Raw genomic sequence first — 26,209 nt, 5'->3', positions numbered from 1 at the left:
CCAAGTCTATGCCCCAACCAGTAACATTGAAGAAGCTGAAATTGAATGGTTCTATGAAGACCTACAAGACCTTTTAGAACTAACACCCAAAAAAGATGTCCTTTTCATTATAGGGGACTGGAGTGCAAAAGTAGGTAGTCAGGAAACATCTGGAGTAACAGGCAAATTTGGCCTTGGAGTACAGAATGAAGCAGGGTAAAGGCTAATAGAGTTTTGCCAAGAGAACGCACCGATCATAGCAAACACCCTCTTCCAACAACACAAGAGAAGACTCTACACATGGACATCACCAGATGGTCAACACCGAAATCAGATTGATTATATTCTTTGCAGCCAAAAATGGAGAAGCTCTATACAGTCAGCAAAAACAAGACCAGGAGCTGCCTGTGGCTCAGATCAGGAACTCCTTATTGCCAAATTCAAACTTAAACTGAACAAAGTAGGGAAAACCACTAGACCATTCAGGTATGACCTAAATCAAATTCCTTATGATTATACAGTGGAAGTGAGAAATAGATTTAAGGGACTAGATCTGATAGAGTGCCTGATGAACTATGGACAGAAGTTCATGACACTGTACAGGAGACAGGGATCATGACCATCCCCAAGAAAAAGAGATGCAAAAAAGCAAAATGGCTGTCTGGGGAGGCCTTACAAATAGCTGTGAAAAGGAGAGAAGTAAAAAGCAAAGGAGAAAAGGAAAGATATAAGCATCTGAATGCAGAGTTCCAAAGAATAGCAAGAAGAGATAAAAAAGCCTTCCTCAGCAATCAATGCAAGGAAATAGAGGAAAACAACAGAACGGGAAAGACTAGAGATCTCTTCAAGAAAATCAGAGATACCAAGGGAACATTTCATGCAAAGATGGGCTCGATAAAGGACAGAAATGGTATGGACCTAACAGAAGCAGAAGATATTAAGAAGAGGTGGCAAGAATACACAGAAGAACTGTACAAAAAAGATCTTCATGACCAAGATAATCACAATGGTGTGATCACTCACCTAGAGCCAGACATCCTGGAATGAGAAGTCAAGTGGGCCTTAGAAAGCATCACTACGAACAAAGCTAGTGGAAGTGATGGAATTCCAGTTGAGCCATCTTAAATCCTGAAAGATGATGCTATGAAAGTGCTGCACTCAATATGCCAGCAAATTTGGAAAACTCAGCAGTGGCCACAGGACAGTTTTCATTCCAATCCCAAAGAAAGGCAATGCCAAATGATATTCAAACTACTGCACAATTGCACTCATTTCACACGCTAGTAAAGTAATGCTCAAAATTCTCCAAGCCAGGCTTCAGCAATACGTGAACTGTGAACTTCCAAATGTTCAAGCTGGTTTTAGAAAAGGCAGAGGAACCAGAGATCAAATTGCCAACATCCGCTGGATCATGGAAAAAGCAAGAGAGTTCCAGAAAAACATCTATTTCTGCTTTATTGATTATGCCAAAGCCTTTGACTGTGTGGCTCACATTGAACTGTGGAAAATTCTGAAAGAGATGGGAATACCAGAGCACCTGACCTGCCTCTTGAGAAACCTGTATGCAGGTCAGGAAGCAACAGTTAGAACTGGACATGGAACAACAGACTGGTTCCAAATAGGAAAAGGAGTACGTCAAGGCTGTATATTGTCACCCTGCTTATTTAACTTATATGCAGAGTACATCATGAGAAACGTGGGGCTGGAAGAAGCACAAGCTGGAATCAAGATTGCCAGGAGAAATATCAATAATCTCAGATATGCAGATGACACCACCCTTATGGCAGAAAGTGAAGAGGAACTCAAAAGCCTCTTGATGAAAGTGAAGGAGAGTGAAAAAGTTGGCTTAAAGCTCAACATTCAGAAAATGAAGATCATGGCATCTGGTCCCATCACTTCATGGGAAATAGATGGGGAAACAGTGGAAACAGTGTCAGTCTTTATTTTGGGGGGCTCCAAAATCACTGCAGATGGTGACTGCAGCCATGAAATTAAAAGACGCTTATTCCTTGGAAGGAAAGTTATGACCAACCTAGGTAGCATATTTAAAGGCAGAGACATTACTGTGCCAACAAAGGTCTGCCTAATCAAGGCTATGGTTTTTCCAGTAGTTATGTATGGATGGGAGAGTTGGACAGTGAAGAAAGCTGAGTGCCGAAGAACTGATGCTTTTGAACTGTGGTGTTGGAGAAGACTCGAGAGTCCCTTGGACTGCAAGGAGATCCAACCAGTCCATCCTAAAGGAGATCAGTCCAGGGTGTTCATTGGAAGGACTGATGCTAAAACTGAAACTCCAATACTTTGGCCACCTTGCGAAGAGTTGACTCATTGGAAAAGACCAATACTGGGAGGGACTGGGGGCAGGAGGAGAAGGGGATGACAGAGGATGAGATGGCTGGATGGCATCACCGACTCGATGGACATGAGTTTGGGTAAACTCTGGGAGTTGGTGATGGACAGGGAGGCCTGGCGTGCTGCGATTCATGGGGTAGCAAAGAGTCGGACACGACTGAGTGACTGAACTGAACTGAACTGAAATAGGTACGTTTAAGGAAAAAAAAAATTTCTAATTTGAATGCTGGTATACTTAAATCTCTGAGATTGTTCCCCCATCTTTTCTCTTCAGTGTGAAAGAAAACTGGCTCAGCTCTAACTGCAGTTTTTTCCACCTACCTGACCTCACCCGTCTTGCACCTTGGTGGTGCCCCATCTCTGCGCTTTCACTGGGAGCCCCTCAGGTTTCCCCTCAGGGCACTGAGAGACATTTCCAGAGACTTCTTTTTGACCACTCTCTCCTCTTGAAGGAACATGGAAGGGAGGGAGGTCATGGACAGGAAGTATGGACCACAAAAAATCCATAGTAATTTGCTAGGTAAACATTTCTGTGTGCCAAAAATGTTCTAGATACCATGCAAAGTGGTAAAGTTGGAAAGTAAAGTCTAAATTCCAAATTTATAGCTCCAGCTGAAATTCATGACTTTTACTAGTCATTCGTGCTGTTATCAAGTCCCCTTAAGTAAACTTATATAGGAAAGTAATTAGTGGCATTTTATGAAGCTCCATTTACCAATGTAAGTTAGGTTGTATCATAAAGGCCAACAGTGCGAGGCTGCAAGTGAAGACAAGGGCTGACAAGCTGCATGAGAGGACCAGTCCCATAATAGTTCAGCAAATACCCTGATGACACAGTAATACTCAAAACATCCACACTTCTCGACTGTTCCCTAGTTTTCTGTTGGTCTGTAATACTAGTTTAGACAAACTTCATTTATCACTGATTTATCAAATCACTCAATTGATTTCCTTGAACAAATAATCTGTGTTTACCCAAAGCTTACTATTTTCCTCTCTTGTCCTGCCCACTGGAGCTGAGTGTTCATGACTAAAGCCTCTAATATATTAATATAAAATCTTCCTTTTTCAATGTTAAAATGGTACAGGGGTTATTTTGAAGTTTGTAACATTTATATTGGGTTAGCCAAAAAGTTCACTTGGGTTTTTCTGTACAACCTTAATAAGAAAACCTGAATGAACTTTTTGGTCAACCCAATATTATGAAAAGGACAATTGCTGCTTTGTGATTGGAGACAGAATTATAGATTATATAGTTATGCACCCCCAAAGTAATCCAAATGTTTCCTTAAATTTACAAGAAAGACTATTTTCTGCCAGTTTCTTTTGATATGACAAGGCCCAATAAGAAAATAAACTTGATCAAATTACAGATTTACAATTTCAAACTAAATATTTTATAAATGCATTAGACTTACTAGAAACCTGCCAAGAAAATGTCAAAGACCCTAAATAAATCACTAGAAAGCTATTAATAGCTCCCACCCAAAATAATAGGAATGAATAAAAATCAGGATATATATTAACTGTAGTCTGAAGGGTGAAGAGGACTCAAGATTTTTTCAGTTAAATTTTTTGAGATAATCGTACATTCAGCTTCAGCTGTAAGAAATAATACGGAGAGATCCTGTGTGGCATCCAGTCAGTTTCCCTCATGATAACATAGAGTAAAATTGTAGTGCAACATCAGTCAGGATATTAACTTACACTGATAAAGTCAGGACACGGGCCCAGAACCTCTCCATCCCCACCAGGGTCTTTGCCCACTCACAGACACACCTATTCCCCTCCTGCCCCCACCTTCCCTTAACCCCTGGAAACCACTACCATCTTCCATTTCTAGAATTCTGTCATTTTAAGAATGATACATAAATGGAACCATACAGTATGCCACCTTTGAGGATTGTTTTTTTTTTTTTTTCCCCACTCAACATAATTCTCTGGAGATTTACCTGGATTGTTGTCTGTATCAACAGGTTCTTTCTTTTTAACTGCTGAGTAGTATTCCATGGTATGGATGTACCACAGTTAAACTGTCTACTTACTGAAGGACATCTGATTATGTCTAGTTTGGGGTGTTATGCTAAAGCTTCTAAAACATTCAGGTGCATGTTTTTTATGGGAATATAAATCTTCATTTTTCTGGGATAAATGGCCAGGAGTGCAATTTCTGAGTCATATGGAAGCCTAAAGATTTTGATGAAAATATTGTTGAGTCTGAAGGTATTTATTTTCCCCATGTAAGGGAAAAGAAAAAAAAGGAAGAAAGAAAGGTCTTCTTTGAGGTCATTTCTCTGGGTGCTAGAAGAGTAAGAGGTTATTTATGGAAGAATTTGTAGAACTCACCACGTGGAAGGGCTCAGGTGGAAGCCCTGGTATTTACCAAAGGGAAGGCGTCATAAGAACCATTTCACAAGCATTAATGTGTGATATCTTTCAAGACTCACAGAAGGCTGAGTCTGTCACCTTGTGAAAGGATGTGGGCACACTGGAGGCGGCCTTAGAGGTGGGGAATGCAGGAGGGAGAGGGGTGCGATGCAGTCAGACTCTCCTGCCAGGGGCTGCTTTCAGGAGTGTACAGGACTCCAGAGGCAGTTTCTCTACAGTCAGATGTTCAGAGGGCTTGGCTGCTCCACCCAGAATGTATCTGGAACTGGGAACACCTAGGTTTAAGCCCCACTTCAGTTACATAATAGCTATATGACTCAAGTACCCAGAATGTAAGTTACCACCCTCCAGAGGCTGGGCACAGCTCTGAGACCAGTCCTCAACTGTACTCTAGCTTGCATAGAGCACTGATCCCCTGTTAACACAGCAGTTTCTAACAACTGGGTGACCTCTAGTGGGGAATAAAGACCTCGAAGAAAGAAAAAGAACTGGTTCCTCCTCACAGAGGAAAACCCACAAAAACAGCCAATACTGGGAATAGTCAAGCCCCAGAAAGCCCTCAGGTTGTTCATCATGGCCTAGTTTTGATTCCTAAGGGACAGTGTTCAACGACTGGTTCAGAGGCCAACTCCCTGGGATTGTTAGAAGCAGGACTTTGGGGGTCAGGTCTTAAGAGGGCTGGTATTAGCTTTAAAACTTCCAACTTCATGCTCTGTTATACTGCACAGGAATCATGAGGATGGAGTCACTCATTCTCTGGGACAAGGCAGTCACCCAGATCTCAGTAACAAGAGCTCCTACAGCCAAACAGCGCTTGTATAAACCCACATAACAAAGAGTAAGGAGGTTTCAGTGAAAACTTGTGAGTCGCCAACTTGATAATAAAGTTCTAGTTAACACTCTTTTCTATTTTATAGTTTTATTTTACATTAATTTTAGGCCAATCTCAACAGCTTTAAGTATTCTTGATGGTTAAGAAATAGTGAAGAAAACATGTTCTATTTTAACATATACTTACTATACCATAACTTTAAATTGGTATTCTATATCCAATGTCACCAACCATACATAATGTGTTGATTTATTTTTCATTCTGAAAAGTCACTGGCAAAGGCAAGACCAAACGCTACATTCTTGGTTCAAATGGACTGACAGCCTTATGCCTACACAAACAACTTTGATCAGAGATCAAAGTACCAAACACTCAACAAAATTCAAGGAAAAATGGCATACCTGAAGAGATATGCTATCAGATCTTATCACCTGCATTTTCCAATGTCAAGGGAAAGTACTAAAACTGAGAATGACATTAGTAAATGGAACCCCCGAATCTGGATTCACTCACCTGATTATTCTTACCCTATTAGAAGGATACAGTTGTTTTTAAAACATAAAATGATCTCAAAGAGCCATAAAACAAGAATGTCCAGTGAATTTATTAAATCCTAACTGCTTGCAGTTTAAAATTACCTTTCGTAAAACCTAAGTAATGCACGGATCCACAGATATTAGACAAGGGGATAAAAAGCCCTATATAAAAGAAATTTAGCTGTGAGCAAGTAAAAATTTTAACAGTCTTTAAACCCTTTCCCAAAACACACATAATATATTTCTCCGTCTATTTATCTTTAGCAGTTATATTTCTCTAATGTTGTTGTTTAGTCGCTAAGTCACGTCCAACTCTTTTGCAACCCAATGGACTATAGCCCAGCAGGCTCCTCTGTCTGTGGGATTTCTCAGGCAAGAATACTGGAGTGGGTTGCCATTTCCTTCTCCAGGGGCTCTTCCTGACTCAGGGATTAAACCTGCATCTCCTGCATTGCAGGGGGATCCTTTATCACTGAGTCCTCCCTGGAAGCTCTGTATTTCTGTAATAGAGTGGTCTTGATAATTTTCAAGACTTAGAAAATTTAATGGGTCTAAGTTTATTATTGTCAGAGTGGATTTCAAATTTAGTCTATAAGATTTCCAAAATGCCATGCAGCTTCTATACAATTAACAAGATGATCAGGAGAAAATGGTTTATGCAAAGCTTTGTTGCTTGTTTATAACTGTTTTTTAAATTCCTGACAGACCATGCCTCTAAGAAGACAAAAAACGGGTCTGACCTGTCTGTGTATCCTGGCAGATTACACAGTGCCTGGCACATTGTTTCTTAAAACCTAGACATGGGGGGTTCCAATAATTCTTTGCTGAATGTACACTCAATTAAGTTCACTATAACAGGATTTTGAAGTAACATTTTTCTTATGACTAGTTCTATAGTTCATTGTAAAATTCTTATGAAAATAAACATGAACAAAGAGAAGAAAGTACGTTATCATAATCCTAACAACTAGAAGTAACTATCATTAATATTTTGACGTTACAGTCTCACAGCTTTTTTCTCTATATGAATGTTTAATTCATACTATACATACTAATGTTAAACTTTTTTATTATATTGTGAACATGCTTCCAAGTTATCAGTCTTCTAAATTATTTTTAGTGGTTATATTCTATTGTTTGCATGTACCATAATTTTATTATTGAATTTCCTAGCATATTAAAAAAGAATCCGCCCTATAGTCTTCCAATTATTACCCAGATTCAAATTCACTGACACTGAAGATAGTCTAAGAGAATTTTCAAATAATATTTTTGGACAAAATTTGACTACCACAGTAAGCTTTTAGGCAATGTATTTAAAATGTGACACAGATGAACCTGACTATAATGAAAGGCTGTTGAACCAGCTTCATTTCTTACTGGCAAACGGTGTTACTGTGATAGCAATCTTAATGCAATGCTTGCTTTGCTCACTATAAAACTTCCAAGATTCTTATTTACGGTTCATCTTAAACTAAGTTAGATTTAGGATCCTTTTGCTGTTGTTGTTCAGTCGCTAAGTCAGGTACGATTCTTTGTGACCACATGGGCTATAGCCTGCCAGGCCCCCCATCCTTCACTCTCTCTTGGAGTCTACTCAAATTCATGTCCATTGAGTCAGTGATGCTATCTAACCATCTCATCCTATGCTGCCTACTTCTCCTGCCCTCAGTCTTTCCTAGCATCAGGGTCTTTTCCAATAAGTCAGCTCTTCCCATCAGGTGGCCACAGTACTGGAGCTTCAGCCTCAGCATCAGTCCTTCCAATGAATATTCAAGGTTTATTTCGTTTAGGATTGACTGGTTTAATCTCCTTGCAGTCCAAGGGACTCTCAAGAGTCCTCTCCAGCACCACAAATCAAAAACATCAATTCTTCGGTGCACAGCCTTCTTTATGGTCCAACTCTCACACCTGTACAGGACTACTGGAAAAACCATAGCTTTGACTATGCAGACCTTTGTTGGCAAAGTGATGTCTCTGCTTTTTAGTCTGCCTGCAATGCAGGAGACTCGGGTTTGATCCCTTTCTTGGGTTGGAAAGATCCCCTGGAAGAGGGCATGGCAACCAACTCCAGTATTCTTGCCTGGAGAATCCCACAGACAGAGGAGCCTGGTAGGCTACAGTCCATAGCGTCACAAAGAGTCAGAATGAAGCAACTTAACATACACACATCATTTCAGGCTATTTCAGTACCATGAAGAATACTTAAAGTAGGAAGTTTAAAAGTAGAACCTTCTGAATTTTACTTCCAAGGCTCAAAAATAATTAACAGAAGTTCAAAAGAGTATGTTTTAGATAGAGCTGGACTCACAAGATATAATTTTAGTTTATATTTAAATTTGTGAAGCATACACATTTTATGGTATTCCCAAGTCGAATTTAACTAAAATTTTTTAATTGTGTGATTTCAACACCAAGTTATCAATTACTTCATTATTAAAAATCTTTTATTGCAGTAAAGGGGAGGTTAATTTCAAATGTGTGAATTAGAGAATGCTACTTTAAGAAAGGCCAGTACATTGTGCTTAAGCTCATATATTGATATTAATTAAAAGTGGGCTAATCGAGTATTACTTAGGTGATATTCTTAGGGAACAAAGAATTTATGTTTATAAATATTTATTATGTTATGATTATTATTTATGATGGAAAGGGCAAAATGATTTGCATGTTTGCTATTACTCTGCAAACAACTGCTTAGCAACATGTGTAACATTTATCAAGTTATTATACGCCAGGCACTGTTTAAGTATTTTTCTAGTAATAACTGAGTCCTCATGAAAAAGACCTATACTGTGAGTACTATTGATATCATTATTCTCACTTTTATAGGTGAAAAAACTATGTCCCTAAGTTTGTTTTCATAAGATTCTTTTTAATATAATGAATTAGTTTTTAGCAAATCTTTTCATCAAAGGTTATATAAAGGGAAACATTAGTCTAGCCTACACACTTTGAATTAACTCTTAGAATCATTTCACTAAAAGTAAACTTTATTTAAACTGTGGCAAAACAATAAACATCTGGAAATGTTTCTTACTTTACAAGAAGTGTCAATCTAGCACATATCATTCTGATAAACTCTCTGCAATCATTTCACACAAATTAGACTTTTTTAAGAGTAAGAAAAATAAAAATAAAGTATTTGGAAGTGTTTTCCACTTACAGGAAGTGACCATGTTCCTGGACTCAGTATTCCCAAGCATTTCTTACTTGTTGGGATAGTGAGAAAATACTTGCCTAAAATTTTATTTCTCCATCAGGAAATCACAACAAACCAAACAAGAATTTCTAAAATATATATCCTGAAGTATTTATATTACTTAACCATTATTTTAAAATTATTAAACTTTAGTGGGACTTTCCTGGCATCTCAGTGGTTAAGACTCTGTGCTTCCAGTGCAGGGGACACAGGTTTAATCCCTGGCTCCAGAACTGAGAGCTCACATGCTGCCTGGTGCAGCCAAAAAAAAATTTTTTTAGTTACAATTCAAATTTCAGAAAAATATTGGCTTAAGATAGATAAAAATTAATTTTTTACAAAGGGAATATTATCTTAGATATTTTATTCTGATGCCTTTTAGTATTTTCTATAAATTTTTACTGTGTTCACCATGTTAAAAATTCTTAGCAAGGGACTTCTTCCCACTGAAATTTCCAATTTTTAATCTGTAATAATAAAATATAGACATCAAATTAGTACTGGGAGGTCAATGTGAAGCATATTACTTTTGCAATAAAGTTATTTGATTTTTTAAAAAGTTTTTTCCTAGCTACCTCAGTATTTCACTTACGTGACCTAATGGTGCCACCTTGTGGCCCACCTGGACTTTAAGAGCAATGTGAGCATCTAGCGTTGGAGAAGGAAATGGCAACCCACTCCAGTGTTTCTGCCCGGAGAATCCCAGGGACGGAGGAGCCTGGTGGGCTGCCGTCTATGGGGTCACACAGAGTCGGACACGACTGAAGCAACTTAGCAGCAGTAGCAGCAGCAGTACTGGTATAAAGCCAAAACAAGGGCCTCTGAAGTTTTCCTTTGTCTCATTTCAGTCACTTGTCATTCTTACTAATTTTGAAATTATTCAGAACTGGTCTGAACTTCAATTTTCCTTAGAAAAGAAAAGCTTACCTAATATAATGTGTGTCAATTATACCTCAAAGAAGAAAGAAAAGAAAGAAAGGGAAGGAAGAAAAGAAAGGAAAGGGAGGAGGGAGGAAGGAAGGGGAATTCCCTGGCGGTCCAGTGGTTCGGTCTTGGTGTTTTCACTGCCAAGGGCCTGGGTTCAGTCCCTGGTCTGGTGGAGGAACTAAAATCCCATAAACCAGGCAAAGCAGCCAGGGTAGGAGAGGGGAGAAGAGCTTACTAGGCAAATAAATAGCATAAATATGATTCCAGGCCTTTTAAATCTAAACCTCATTAAGCCCACCTTTGATATCAGACTTCATATACACAGAATTGTTAAAGTGCTACAAAAATGACCTTCTCACTTATTCATTTATTCAGTGTTATTTTAAAATATAGGAATTACAATCTTTTGTAAATTATTCCTTATTTTCTAAATAGGACACAAAATTTAACCAGACTTCACCTCAAATCATCTGAAAGCAAAAGACTGTTCTTAGGAGTATTTCTATGAAATTTTTACAGCTGAAGGGTGATCTAGGATCACCTAACAGATTATCTAACCCAAGCTCCTAGGCTTATAGACGATACTGAGAACCAGAGAGGCTGTAACTTTTCATGTCAACCCTCACCTCCAGGGTTCTAGCCTTATTCATGATCTATGGTAGAAATACAAGGTACATCATCTTCAACGTAACAGGTTTTCACAATTCTATAACCTGCTCCCATTCATGCTCTGAATTACGTGCTAGATGGAAGCTAGTGTGTGTGGCACCCTTAATATAAAACACCCATTCTAGTGACAAAGGGTGGAATAGGACACTCCCTAGTCTACACAACTCGAGAGGACTGGTCAGCACCACAGTGGACCCTGCTCACAAGTAACTGTCAACGAGGGACCATTAGGGAAGCAATTCAGCCAAGGGTCAATGGTGTGGTGGTCGTCAGGTAGAGTGAGTACGAGGCAGATTCAAGCCTTCTCCTGGAGACCCTCCAGCTCACCCAGGCTTGGGCCTGCAGGTGAGCTGGAGGGCCCAGGGAACAGACCGGGAACTACATTCTGAGGGCTCCAGAGCCCTCAGTAAGGCCCCCCACTAGCCATGGCCCAGGCCTCGAGCAGCAGTGAACCTCTCCCCCATCCCTACTCTGTGACCTGATAGCAGTGCCGTCTGCCTGACCTATGAGGCCTGGTCTCCTCGTTTGGGCGACCTGAGGAGACTGAGGACCAGTTGGGCTGGATGTCTGGCTCCCTCAGGGATGAGCTGGGAAGAGTGTGGGAACCTGGCCCTGAAGGAGCTGCCAACTGAGATCCGCCTCCTCTTAGCCAGGACTGGGACCTTGGAGGGTGAGTTGTGCTTTGGGATCTTGCCCTTTTTGGTCAGGACAGAGAATAACATTCATCTAGTAGAGATTTACAGCATCATCATTACCTGACTATTACCAGACCTTAAGAACCAAGGAGCTGACACTGTGAAATATGCAACAACTCACCACACCCATCCGTCACCTTTTGCTTTTAAAGGGGCTTGCTGAAAGCTTTCGGTACCTTTGGAGTTCTTAGGGCACGAGCCACCCATCTCCTTGTATGAACCTGTAACAAACCTTTCTCTGTTCCAAACTCTGTTTTAGTACTGACTGGCCTCACTGTGCATTGGGCACACAGACTTGTGCTTCGGTAACAGTGAGGCCACGTGAACCACTCCAGTCTAAATCACATTTAGAGCGCCAGGATGTTTACACTTATGGCCCAGGTAGACCCTTAAAATTCAGGAACTCCTCACATATCATTATTAGACCTACCTCTTACCCTACTTGTTCCAACCTTTAGGGACCTTGGTAAATAAGCATACGCCATGAAGAAAATGACTGACAACAGGCTGAAGGGGCTAACTTAGCCAAATCTTTAAAAATGGCATGTTTGGACTTTTTTTTTATATTTTGGTCTAGTGGCTAAGATTCCACTCTTGGAATGAAGGGGCCGTGGGTGTGATCCCTAGTGGGGGAATTAAGATCCTACATGCTGCAGAGTACGACCAATAAATCAATAAATATTAAAAAAATAAAAGCGGCATGCTTATACATAGAAACCACATGGGGTAACAGGTATTTCTGCCCACTGGAAACAGTTAAGGGTGAAATCTTTGGTAGGAAGAAAGTGCAGAGTTTTAGTAACTGAGAGTTGAGTGTGTAAGGCTTTAAAGGGAGCCTTTGATTCCTTTCCTGCTGTCTCTCCTTTGGACTGTGGGTAACCTATTTTGGGGAAGCATCTTTGATACCCAAAGAAAGTAGTGAATTACATGCTTAGAAATGGCTCTAGGTTCAAGAAAGAGAAATATGGATTTTTGCCCACTTTTTTTTTTTTTTTAACCCCGGTTAGGAGGATAAAAATAAGTATAGGATTTCAAGCAGAAGTTTTATTTTTAGCTGGAGCTTTCTTTGTGCTGCCACTTAGGAATCTAAGACGTGGGCCAAGAAGTAGGAAATGCCAATACTATAAAGCAGGATGGAGTCAGCAGTCCTGGTAGCTTCTTTAGTGGGACAGTAATTCCAAATGGACAATGAATCATAGCAATCCCCTTTCTGCCTGAGACCTGGCCCCCATGCAGCCTCTCCTAGTAAAATGGCAGATCTGTGAGTTGGCTCAGTTTACATCTGTGTACTCAGAGTCTATGGTATCTTTCAGAAACAGGAATAGAGGCTGGCAAAACTCTATCACTTTCCTGTGGAACTATTTTTATAGACTGCCCAAAGACCTACCAGGCCATTGTGACCAACAGGGGAAAGAGTGGTCAGTGACTAAGGTCTCAAGACCATTCCATTTCATGATTGTTGTCTATAGATTTTATCTTTAAAAATTTTTTTTAAAGAATGGTTAACTCAATTATCAACATTTTATCAATCAGACCACTCTTTTTAAAAAAATTCCATGCCTCACTCTTCTGGTTGAAGTTCATCCTTCAATTCTTTTAGTGAGGATCTGTAAGCAGTACAGTCTTCCAGTCTTCTGACAGTGGCTTTATTTTTACTTTATTCTTGAATAATAGTCCATGTGATTACAAGGCTGTAGCTGCCAGTTACTTTCCCTTAGCATTCTGAGGCTATCGTTCCACTGCTTCTTGGCTCTGTTATTGCTAGAAGACATCTGCTTTATTCTAATTGTTGCATAAGTCTTTTCTTTGGTTTAAAAATTTTCACTTTATCCTTAATGTTAACAGTTTTGCTGGGATCTATTTAGGAGGATTTATATATCCTGCTTGGAATTCTGAGTTTTTATAATTTATAATCTAAGGACCATAGCCTCTTGAATTCTGGGGAATTCTCACTTACCTCTTCCAACTACTGCTTTTCAATCATATCTTCCTATTAGATATATGTTGGAAACTCAATTTATGCTTTTCTTAAAAAAAAAAAAAACTTTTCTACACTGTAGCTTCTAGGTACAGTTCTCAGCACTATCTTCTAATTGATTTATTATCGCTGGCTGGATTGAGTCTAAGTTTATCACACATCCAAAAAAAAACAACCCTCAACTACTGTACTTTTTCACTTCTGAGAGTTCTAATTTTGTCTTCATCTCCATCTGCTCTTGTTACTTTTTGTTTCATAATTTACCACTTTGAATAAATGCAAGTGCTTTCTCTACTTGAGCATAGGACATTGAAAGTCTTTGTTGGAGCAACAAGTATATACTGTATGAAGAGGGAACTATAGCCATTATAACAACCTATAATGGAATATACTTTGTAAAAATACTGAATTGCTATGCTGTACCCCTTAAAACATTTAAAGCAACCACACTTCAATAAAAAAAGGGGAAAAAAAACTTTGTTGGATAGTTTCCTAAAATTACTTACACTAGGACTGAGTTTGTGTTCCAATGCAACATTGCTGGATGGATTTTTCTTGACACTGGATCTTTTTCATTCATTTTGGAATCTCTGCTGTAAGCTTATTTTGGGAGAAGGGTTTGTTTTTGTTCTCCATTCCTCCTACCACATGCTTATTCCTCCACATGGTTGCCTCCGACTTGCCACCTGACAATGAGTTCAGAACCAGGTCTTATAAAAGCTGAAGATCTTATATACTGGCCAAAACTAACCGTGCTTTTCATTCCCTTGGAGGCCCAGTGCCACCGCAGTGGACACAACTGGCTGCCTACCATTCATGCCTTTTTCTGTCCCATGGTACCAGCACTATCACTCCTGGCTGTCCCTAAGTATGTTTTGAGGAAATAAGCTCTAATTCCAAGCCATGTAACATGTAACAGAGTACATTCTTCTAGCTGCAGTGGTTTATTGTTTTTTAATTAATTTTTATTGAAGCGCAATTGATTTACTAATACAATGTTATCTTAGTTTCTGCTGTACAGCAAAGTTAATCAGTTATACATATATCCACTCTTTTTTAGACTCTTTTCCCATATAGGTCATTACAGAGTGTTAAGTAGAGTTCCCTGTCCTCTACAGTAGGTTCTTATGCAGTGGTTTTATTTAGAAGTAAGGCAATGGCAACCAACTCCAGTACTCTTGCCTGGAAAATCCCATGAACCGGGGAGCCTGGTAGGCTGCAGTCCATGGGGTCACTAAGAGTCGGACATGACTGAGCGACTTCACTTTCACTTTTCACTTTCATGCGTTGGAGAAGGAAATGGCAACCCATTCCAGTGTTCTTGCCTGGAGAATCCCAGGGATGGGGGAGCCTGGTGAGCTGCCGTCTATGGGGTAACACAGAGTCGGACACGACTGAAGTGACTTAGCAGCAGCAGCAGACATACTTCAGTCCAATAAGACCCTTTACTTACTGTGATATATATTCAGTTCAGTTCAGTCGTTCATTTGTGTCTGACTCTTTGCGACCCCATGAATAGTAGCACGCCAGGCCTCCCTGTCCATCACCAACTCCCGGAATTTACTCAAACTCATGTGCATCGAGTCAGTGATGCCATCCAGCCATCTTATCCTCTGTTGTCCCCTTCTCTTCCCACCCCCAATCCCTCCCAGCATCAGGGTCTTTTCCAATGAGTCAACCCTTCATATGAGGTGGCCAAAGTACTGGAGTTTCAGCTTTAGCATCAATCCTTCCAATGAACACACAGGACTGATCTCCTTCAGAATGGACTGGTTGGATCTCCTTGCAGTCCAAGGGACTCTCAAGAGTCTTCTCTGACACCACAGTTCCAAAGCATCAATTCTTCGGTGCTCAGCTTTCTTCACAGTCCAACTCTCACATTCATACATGACCACTGGAAAAACCATATAAAGTGATATATTCTTTTTTTTCTGATAATAATGTGTAAACAGAATATCTAAAATTGCTTTAGTCATTTTGACATGTATTTCAGAAGGGACAGAGGGAGAGAGAGAAACAGATAAAGAGAAAGGTAGGGGTGCTGGAGATGAGAAGCACACAGGGAAACAGAGCCAGACCTTGATTAAACCTCACATGAAGCTCATACTAACTACGGACTTTTCAAATACAGGCATCAATAAATTCCTTTTTTTACTGACAGTTTGAATTAGGTTTTCTGTTACAACCAAATATTTAAATGATACAGAACCTAAAGTCTTACTTCCTTGGTGGATCAGAGGGAGAAGAATCCACCTGCAATGCAGGAGACTGGGGTTCAATCCCTGGGTTGGGAAGATTCCTGGAGAAGGGAATGGCAACCCACTCCAGTATTCTTGCCTGGAGAATTCCATGGACAGAGGCTACAGTCCAGGGGATCACAAAGAGTCAGACACAACTGAATGACTAACACTTCCTTTACACTGTCCTTGAATCTAAAGTAGTCATTACCACTTGATTCCTACTGCTGTGTGCTTCTGCCACTGCTTTCTACGAAGGAAAAAATACTGCTTGTGTTACATGTTTCAGCGAAAGACAAAGATCAAATGAAGGGTGGGAGCAATGATATCTAACTCTCTTCAAGAAGGTGAATTAACTAAGGTCCAAGAAATCTCATTTGAAAATGGAATAAATAGCACAGCAGGCAGGAAGCAGACTGAAAGCTGGGTAAATTCTAAGCGCTCACCAAGGAGATAACTTGAAGTACAAGTTGAACAGATCATCTGAATAGATGAGATAAAAATAAGCTCACTGTGGGGAAAACACAGACAATACCAGTTTTTGTTCTATTTTTAAGAAAAACAACCAAGAGGCAAACACAACCCCAAATGGGGAAGCGGCAGAAAGAGATTTAAATGAAAGAATCAGTGCCATCTGGCTCTTGGAAAAAGACATATTTGGGCTAAAAATGCCACCAAAGTTAGAATGCCTAAACCGTTCTGACAATGTCACACCCAGGACATTAAAAAATTTTTAACTTAGACTAAAGAAAAAAAGACACCATAAGAGAAAATACAGGTTTCTTAGCTAGTTTTAATATACTTAGGTTACAAAGTAAAACAGAGACTCCCCAAGTGGTCCAGAGGTTAGGCCTCTGTGCTCCCAATGCAGGAGGCCTAGGTTCGATCCCTGCTTGGGGAGCTAGAGCTTACATGTCACAACTAAAGATCTTGCATACCACAAGTAAGACTTTTTTTTTTAAAGTAAAATACAACAGAGGAATTTCATGAAGAACCAATGTCGAAAAAATAGCTAAATAAACCATGTGTGTTCTTGCATTTGCTTCTGTATGACTTGGCACCATCCCTAAATAACAATGTGCACATATCTTTTAATTGATTGTATTCAATTGGATAAATCTGTCAAAAGTACTACTTCTTATTGGATAGTTCCGTGAATACACAGAAGCATCAGTATTTCTTTGGCATATGTGTGTTTATGGCCACGTGACCAAGAGCTGGGAACAAAAAAATCATCAAACTTTTTTTAATCAGATGGGTGTATGCCTATCTTTATTGAACATAGTTTAGTCTAGAATTGTTTTGTTTCTCTAATAACTACTGGCAAATCAAAAGTTAAATTATATAAGGTTTATAAATACTGCAGTGAACAAAGAGGTCTAGAAAAACTGAACAGCACTAACAAGTTCTTCTTCAAGTTCTACACTTCTTCAAGTTCTAGAATTCTGGGTATATAAACAAAGGAAGTGAAATCTTATCTCCAAGAGACACCTGCATGTTCACTGCAGCATTATTCACAATAACCAAGGTATGGAAACAACCTAAGCGTCCACTGATGCTGAGGTTGAGTGAGTGGATTAGAGTGGGTAAGAAAGATGCTGAATATACACGACGAACATTATTCAGCCATAAAAAGGAGGAAATTCTGCCGTTTGTGACAACACGAATGAACCTGGATGATACCACACAAAGAGAAGTTAGACACAGAAAGACAAATATGGAATGATCTCACTTACATGTGATATGGAATCTAAAAAGTCAAACTCACAGAACCAGAGAGCAGAAGGGTAGTTGCCAGGGGCTGAGGGACAGGGAAATGGGAAGGCGTTGGTCAAAGGGTACAAACTATCACTCATGACATGGAGCTAATGTTCAGCAGGTTGATTACAGGTAATAGTATGTATTGTGTACTTGAAATTTGCTGAGCAGATCTTGTGTTCTCATTACATATGCACACAAAGGTACTTATGTGAGGTGATGGATGTATTAATTGTAACTTGCCTGGGGGCAATCATTTCAAATTTATGAAAATATTAAATCATCACACTGTATGCCTTTTAAAAAATCAGACTGCACAAACATTATGTCCAATTTTTATTTGTCAATAATATTTCAATGAATCTGGAAAGATCCTGAAAGATGACACTGTGAAAGTGCTGCACTCAATAAGCCAGCACATTTGGAAAGCTCAGCAGTGGCCACAGGACTGGAAAAGGTCAGTTTTCATTCCAATCCCAAAGAAAGGCAATGCCACAGAATGCTCAAACTACCGCACAATTGCACTCATCTCACATGCCAGTAAAATAATGCTCAAAATTCTCCAAGCCAGGCTTCAGCAATACGTGAACCGTGAACTTCCAAATGTTCAAGCTGGTTTTAGAGAAGGCAGAGGAACCAGAGATCAAATTGCCAACGTCCGCTGGATCATGGAAAAAGCAAGAGAGTTCCAGAAAAACATCTATTTCTGCTTTACTGTCTATGCCAAAGCCTTTGACTGTGTGGATCACAATAAACTGTGGAAAATTCTGAAAGAGATGGGAATACCAGACCACCTGACCTGCCTCTTGAGAAACCTGTATGCAGGTCAGGAAGCAACAGTTAGAACTGGACATAGAACAACAGACTGGTTCCAAATAGAAAAAGGAGTACGTCAAGGCTGTATATTGTCACCCTGCTTATTTAACTTATATGTAGAGTACATCATGAGAAATGCTGGGCTGGATGAAGCACAAGCTGGAATCAAGATTGCCGGGAGAAATATCAATATCCTCAGATATGCAGATGACACCACCCTTATGGCAGAAGGTGAAGAAGAACTCAAGAGCCTCTTGATGAAAGTGAAAGAGGAGAGTGAAAAAGTTGGTTTAAAGCTCAACATTCAGAAAACGAAGATCATGGCATCTGGGCCCATCACTTCACGGCAAATAGATGGGGAAACAGTGTCAGACTTCATTTTTGGGGCTCCAAAATCACTGCAGATGGTGACTGCAGCCATGAAATTAAAAGACGCTTACTCCTTGGAAGGAAAGTTATGACCAACCTAGACAGCATATTCAAAAGCAGAGACATTATTTCGTCAACAGAGGTCTGTCTAGTCAAGGCTATGGTTTTTCCAGTGGTCATGTATGGATGTAAGAGTTGGACCATAAAGAAAGTTGAGCACTGAAGAATTGATGCTTTTGAACTGTGTTGTTAGAGAAGACTCTTGAGAGTCCCTTGGACTACAAGGAGGTCCAACCAGTCCATCCTAAAGGAGATCAGTCCTGGGTGTTCACTGGAAGGACTGATGTTGAAGCTGAAACTCCAATACTTTGGCCACCTGATGTGAAGAGCTGACTCATTTGAAAAGACCCTGATGCTGGGAAAGATTGAGGGCAGGAGGAGAAGAGGATGATAGAGGATGAGATGGCTGGACGGCATCACCAACTCAATGGACATGGGTTTGGGTAGACTCCAAGAGCTGGTGATGGACAGAGAGGCCTGGCGTGCTGCGGTTCATGGGGCTGCAAAGAGTCGGCATGACTGAGTGACTGAACTGAACTGAAGCTGGAAAAAAGGAAAAAGGAACAAGCATCCATATTTGGAAATTAGCTATTCCTTTGTCACTGATTTTATTTATATATTACATATACTTTATGCATAAGATGTAAGTTGATCATTCTTATGTCTGTATGCTGGTTTGGAAAATGGGATTTCATTACAAAGATATAAACCATAAATTTAAGTTCTAATAATACCGAAAATAATTTTAAATAGGTAAATCTTTTTCAAACACCACAATACAATCCTTTATAAAATATAATTCTCATTAATTTTCCTTGTAAGAAATCTAGAAAAAGTCTTTAGTAGAATGGTATGGAACAAATTTGGTACGATATTTCTATAGTGACAATCTCAAAAGTTCTTCCATTTTTAAAGGATGAATAGAGTTAATGAAAAACCCTGCAGCATAAGAGAAGAGGTTCATTAGTTCTACATAGAAAAATATACCACTGAAAATTATTTACAAGAAATGAAAAAAAAAAAAGAAAAAGTCTGGCTTAGGAATATACCAAAAAAAAAAAAAATTAAGAACTCAGGTTATGGGGAAAAAAAAGTACCATATGGAAACTGGGATTATAAAAAAGACTATGAATTAGATAAAAACATTAAAAAAAATTTAAAATTCAAATTGTAAGCAGAGAAAGTGTTAGTCACTCAGTTGTGTATGACTCTTTGCAACCCCATGGACTGCAGTCTGCCAGGCTCCTCCGTCCATGGGATTCTCCAGGCAAGAATATAGGAGTGGGTTGCCATTCCCTTCTCCAGGGGAAACTTCCCAAGCCAGGGACTGAACCCTGGTCTCCCACATTGCAGGCAGATTCTTTACTGTTTGAGCCACCAGGGATGTCCCTGTAAGCAGTAAAGAACATAACAAATGTTACAAAAAACAAATCGGTGATGGAAAGGCCTAACTTAAGAAACTCTGCAAAAGAAAAGTTAACAAGGACGTGTGAAATGATTATGACAACTAAAGAACAGAGCCAACCCATGAAAAACTGCCAAAGGGGGAAAAATGAGAAAACAACAAAAGACAAACTTAAGAAAGTACCTCCCTCAAATTAAAAAGATTTCCATCTGTAGACTGAAGGACACATCATCTTCCAGATAAAACTAATGGATTAAAACAATCAGTAGATACAATCCTAAACTTCAAAATAATTTATTTAAGCACCTTTAACCTTTACAATCCAACTGTGAGCTGAACTTGTTATGGAAAAGGCACAAAACAAGACCATGGAAAGAGTTTATATCCACAGTAAAGATGGTATAAATCTAGTATACAGTATATACCTTGTAGATTATTTTATATTTGGGCATTAATTTACTGAGGGCAGAAACAAGGACCTAAACTCATGTTGAGATAAAAAGACAACATATTTCAAAATAAATCCTGGTTTTCAACTTTCTTGAGTATGTATTTTGTTTTAAATGCACAGTTTGTAGCACCTCTAAGTTAATTTTAATCTGAGGTAAGAACAAAAATAAGTGACAAAGGAACATCTTCCACCAAAGGGCTTTTTTGAGCCCTGAAATGAATTATGTAAAAAAGGACAAGCTTTTCTGTGTATGGGTTTTGGAGGTTAACAACACATTATCATTTTCAGTATAGTAGTACAGTTATTTTACTTCCACCAATCATTGATAAAGTGATCCAAGTCTGACTGCTAAATAGGTGGAGCTAGAAATAAAATTATTTACTGTGAGGGCAACTGCAGTGCTTTCAAATAAGAGTTTACAGCTAACCTCCTCTAAAAAGCTGTCCATACTTGCTGACTCCAATCCCTTTCCCTTGATTCTCTCTTCAAACCACACCAGATTTTCTTCCCACTCTTCTTAGAGTCCTCTTGCATCAACACCAGTGACCGCTACATTGCTAAGTACAACATTCATTTCAAAGTCCTCATCTTACAATGTGTCGAATCAAAGACTTCTCCTTCTCAGTCTCCTCTGTGGTTCCAACCTCTGAACATGGAAAGAAAATCCCAGAGCTCAATCCTTACTTCTTTAGACCAGATCTCATATAATCTCAAGGCGTGAAATACTACCTATTTGCTAATGATTCCTAAATTTCTATTTTGAGTTGGGACCTTTCCACTCAACTCCAGTCTGATACAACATCACCTCAACAGGCATCTCAAACCTGACTCGTCTAAAGCTGAACTCTTGATTGCTGCTCCACCAACCTCCCCATCTCTCTCATCCTCAAGTCTTCCCCATGTCAGTAAGGACAACTCTATCCCTCCACTAGCTTAGGCCAAAGGCCTCGCATCATCCTTCCTTCTTTTACTCTCATACTCCACACCCAATCCATTAGCAAATCCTGTCAGCCATACCTAGAAAACAGCAGCTTCTTACTACATTATTGCTACCACTTGGTCTAAACTCCTTCATCTCTCATTCGAATACTGACCCAACCTAACTGGGCTCCCTGCTTCCATCCTTGCTCCTACTGTCCATTCTGAATACAGGAGTCAGAGTGATCTTTTACACCTGTTAAGTCAGGTCCCCCCACTCCCCTCTCAACCACCTCCCTCCTCACTCAGGGGAAACGCCATGGTCTTCACCAGGACAGATGAGCTCTAGAGCTTACCTCACTCTTCCTGCCTCTGCTCAAACCCACTGGCCTCCTTGCTGGCCAAAAAGCCTGGCGGCCTCTGGGCCTGGGCCCTTGCCTGGTGCACCCAACCCCTACACAGCTGCAGGGCTGTCTCTGACCCCTTCAGGTTGTACTCAGGAGCCTTCTCTATGAAGCTGTTCCTTATTTCAAAACTGCTTCTGCTCCTTCCCTGGATCTCCCTATCCCCCTTCACTGCTTCATTTTTCTTCTAAGCAATTATTACCACCTGACTGGATAGATTTTAATTTTTAATTTTAAAAAAGTATTTTATTTATCATCCCCATCCCCACCTTTTCCCAGTGGAATGTTAGCTCCAGGAGGACAAAAATTCTGTTTTGTTTCGTTCCTCTTGCATCTCCAGGGATGAGAACCATGCTTGGCTCTGGGAGGCACTCCGTATACGTTTGCTACAGGAGTGCTGAATATGCAAACTCTTAAATGCTGATAAGGCTAAGGGATTTAGCACACTATAGTATCCAACTTCTCTCCACAATGGGAAATACCACTTTACAGGAACTGGAAATGCCTTTCTCTTCCATATAGTAATACAATTTGCTCTAAATAGCACGCCCCAAATTTCTTAATTCCTCTTTTCTACAGTCTTTCAAATGTCTTTCCGATGTACATCCTCTAAAATATTAACTTGCGTGCTAAGTTGCTTCAGTCATGTCTGACTCTTTGCAACCCTATGGGCCCTATGGAACCTGCCACGCTCCTTTGTCCATGGGATTCTTCTGGCAAAATTACTGGAGTGGGTTGCCATGTCCTACTCCAGAGGATCTTCCCGACCCAGGGATTGAACTCGTGTCTCTTATGTCTCCTGCACTGACAGGTGGGTTCTTCATCACATGGACAAATCTTTCATTCCCCTTTAGCATTACTGTCATAATATTGCAAAGCCAAAGTGAATTCACTAAAAATGCTATCAAAATGCAAATAATGATGAAAAGTAATGAAGCTCATTAACAACCAAATAAACCCAACCGTACTTCAAATCAAATCACACGTATCAGAGTGTGAGGGCCCTAGTCTATGCTTAACTTTATTATCACTATACTCCTTAATAAGCAAACATTTTTCTAATTAAATTCCCTTTTAAGCTAAAAAGGAGTTGATACAGGATACTTGCATTTACCCATGAAAATTAAACCTCAGGGAAATCAGTTCAAGCTATTAGGTTGGTGTGAAAGTAATTGCAATTTTACACTAGAAATTGGCCATATGACACTGGAATACATTCTTAAATAAATGTGGTTATGTTATACATCATTTTAACGTGCACTTATTGCTTTATGTTTTTTGCTAATGACTTATTACTTGTTGTTTGTATTTATTTTAGACTATGTAAATGACATTAGACAATATGCAAATTTGAGCGATTTTTTTTTTTTATTCAAGTTCAAAATGGGTTGTAAAGAGGCAGGGAGACAAGTCGCAACATCAACAAGGCATTTAGACCTGGAACTTCTAACTACAAACGTGCAGTGGTTGTTCAAGAAGTTCTGCAAAGGAAATGAGAGCCTTGAAGATGAGGAGCATACTGGTTGGCCATCGGAAGTGGGCAAAGACCAACTGAGAGTCACTATCAAAGCTGATCTTACAACCACACGAGAAGTTGTCAAAGGACTCAACGTTGACCATTTTACAGTTGTGTGGCATTTGATGCAAACTGGAAAGGTGAAAAAGCTCAGTTAGTGGGTGCCTCACAAGCTGACCACAAATCAAAAAAATCATTGTTCTGAAGTGTCATTTGCCCTTATTCAACAACAATGAACTATTTCTCCATTGGACTGTGACATGCAAGGAAAAGTCGACTGTGTACGACAACCAGTGACAACCAGCTCTGTGGATGGACTGAGAAGAAGCTCCAAAGCACTTCCCAAAACCAAACTTGCACCAAAAAAGGTCATAGTCACTGTCTGGTGTTCTGCTGCACGTCTGATTCATACAGCTTTCTGAATCCCGGTGAAACCATTACACTTCAGAAGTATGCTCAACAAACCGATGAGATGCACGGAAACCTGCAACACCTGCGGCTGGCACCGGTCAACAGAAAGGGCCCCATTCTCCATGACAACACCCCACCGCACGCCACACAACCAGCACTTCAAAAGCTGAACGAAATGGGCTACGTTTTGCCTCATCTGCCATATTCACCTGACCTCTCACCAACTGACTACCCCTTCTTTAAGCATCTTGACAACGTGTTGCAGGCAAACGCTTCCACGACCAGCAGAAGGTAGAAAATGCTTCCCAAGAGTTTGTGGAATCCCAAAGTACGTTATTTTTACACTATAGGAATAAACAAACTTATTTCTCATTGATAAAAACATGTTGATTGTAATGGTTTCTATTTTGATTAATAACCATGTGTTGGCGCCTAGTTACAATGATTGAAAATTCACGGGCCAAAATCGCAATTACTCTTGTACCAACCTAATACGAGTCAAATTGATAAGTAAACAAAAGTCTTATGGAATAGGTTTGTATAGGTAACAAGCAGGGACACTGTAATAAGGAGATGAGGTTTAAATCCTTTACTAACTGTTTGACCTTGGACAAGTTAATTTAGACTCTGTGCCTCGGTTTCCTTATCTGTAAAATGGAAATGGTACCCCCTGCTGTTGCTACAAGGATTAAATACAGACACAATACGATTTAAAGCATCCAGCACAATGACATATAGTAAGCACTGAAGACTGCTCTTACTATAATTCCCGCCCCACTAGCAGAGCTCTTTAAGCTCCTAGGTACCATTCTTTAGAATGAGAAGTGATACTATTAAATGACGTATTTTTTTCCCCTTTCGTTATATTAGGTAGCCAACTCCAAACACCGTGGGCCGTTTTAAAGAATAAATGTCATTTTCTCGAGGCAGAGCCCTGTACTGCAAGATGATCTGCCTCCTGCATTGCACATTTAATACGGAGCAGTCCTGTCTTTGAACCCGGGTACCCGGGGCCATGTAATATCGGGACAGTTCGCTCACATCTCCGCAGCTTCTCTTCACGCCTGAACTGCGGGTTCCGAGCAACTGGCCGCATGCTGTCCGTGCCGAGGCCGAGACAGTGCACCTTTTCTGGCGGAGTGACGAGACGCCGGCCGTGGGGGCTCCGGCTCGGACCGTCGACCTCGCGAGGCCCCGCCAGGCCGCCCGCCCCGGCACGCCCGCCGCGCGGCCGTTACCCTCAAACCAGCCCCCAGAGCCCGCGCCGGCCCTCTCAGCTCCCCCGGGCAGCACAGACCCGAGACCGGTCACCACGGGTCTGGTTCCCCGCGGGCGGCCTAGCCTCTCAGGTCCCTAGACCAGGCCCCAAGCTGGGCCCTCCGGTGTTTCGGGGCTATCGGGGGGAGGTGTCAGTGGCTTTCATCCCGGGGCTGCCCGCGGGCCGAGACCCAAGTACCTTCCAGTCAGTCGAGGAATGGCGGCAGCGGCACCACCTTCCTCCCGGCGACCGCGGCAGAGGTGACGGCAGCGGACCGAGAGGAGGGACGGGCTGGCCACTAAGACGAGCTGGCCCTAGCTGGCCAGAGAGGCCTCACTCCGCCGCGGCTGGTGCGCCCCCTGGAGGCTGGAAGTCGCACTGGCGGCTCGACCAGCTCTCAATCACTACGCAAAGTAAGAAAACTGCTGCCGGGGAGAAGAGAAGACAACTGAGAAAGGTTCCATAGATCTGAGTCCAGGAGCATTTTGCGCTTCTCAAGGCCTTTTCTAAACAAACATCCCACCCCTCAGCTAAATGAAGGCTTCACAGACCAGGACAGTCTTACCAAGAGCTATGTTGTTGTTCAGTCTCTAAGTTGAGTCGGACTCCTTGTGACCCCATGCGCTGCAGAAGGCCAAGCTCCTCTGCTGCTGCTACTGCTGCTAAGTCGCTTCAGCCGTGTCCGACTCTGTGCGACCCCATGGACTGCAGCCCACCAGGCTTCTCCGTCCATGGGATTCTCCAGGCAAGAACATTGGAGTGGGTTGCCATTTCCTTCTCCAATGCATGAAAGTGGAAAGTGAAAGTGAAGTTGCTCAGTCGTGTACGACTCTGTACGACCCCATGGACTGCAGCCTACCAGGCTCCTCCATCCATGGGATTTTCCGGGCAACAGCACTGGAGTGGGGTGCCATCTCTGTCCTCCACTATCTTCCACTTCCTCCACTATAGAGTTGGCTCAAATTCATGTCTTTCGAGTTGGTGATGCTGTCTAACCATCTCATCCTCTGCTGCCCCCTTCTCCTCCCTGCTTCAATCTTTCCCAGCA

The 26,209-nt window shown here is 40.8% G+C and overlaps 1 protein-coding gene and 1 pseudogene across 4 annotated transcripts in view; one reads left to right on the top strand and one right to left on the bottom strand.

Moving 5' to 3' along the window:
- Positions 1-25,481, bottom strand: part of ANKRD46 (ankyrin repeat domain 46) — a 67,868-nt gene extending 42,387 nt beyond the window's left edge. For 3 of the 4 annotated variants that reach the window (XM_005215624.5, XM_025001636.2, XM_025001637.2), the window contains exon 1: positions 25,360-25,481. The gene's annotated coding sequence lies outside the window, so the exon portion shown is untranslated. The remainder of the gene's footprint in view (positions 1-25,359) is intronic. The other variant, NM_001034619.1, reaches the window with a different exon arrangement.
- On the top strand, positions 23,298-24,318 carry LOC132342219 (histone-lysine N-methyltransferase SETMAR-like; annotated as a pseudogene).
- Positions 25,482-26,209: the final 728 nt, after the last annotated feature.

The sequence above is a fragment of the Bos taurus genome, chromosome 14 (assembly GCF_002263795.3).
Source record: "Bos taurus isolate L1 Dominette 01449 registration number 42190680 breed Hereford chromosome 14, ARS-UCD2.0, whole genome shotgun sequence".
Taxonomy (NCBI): domain Eukaryota; kingdom Metazoa; phylum Chordata; class Mammalia; order Artiodactyla; family Bovidae; genus Bos; species Bos taurus.
This window is presented reverse-complemented; position numbering and strand designations above follow the sequence as displayed.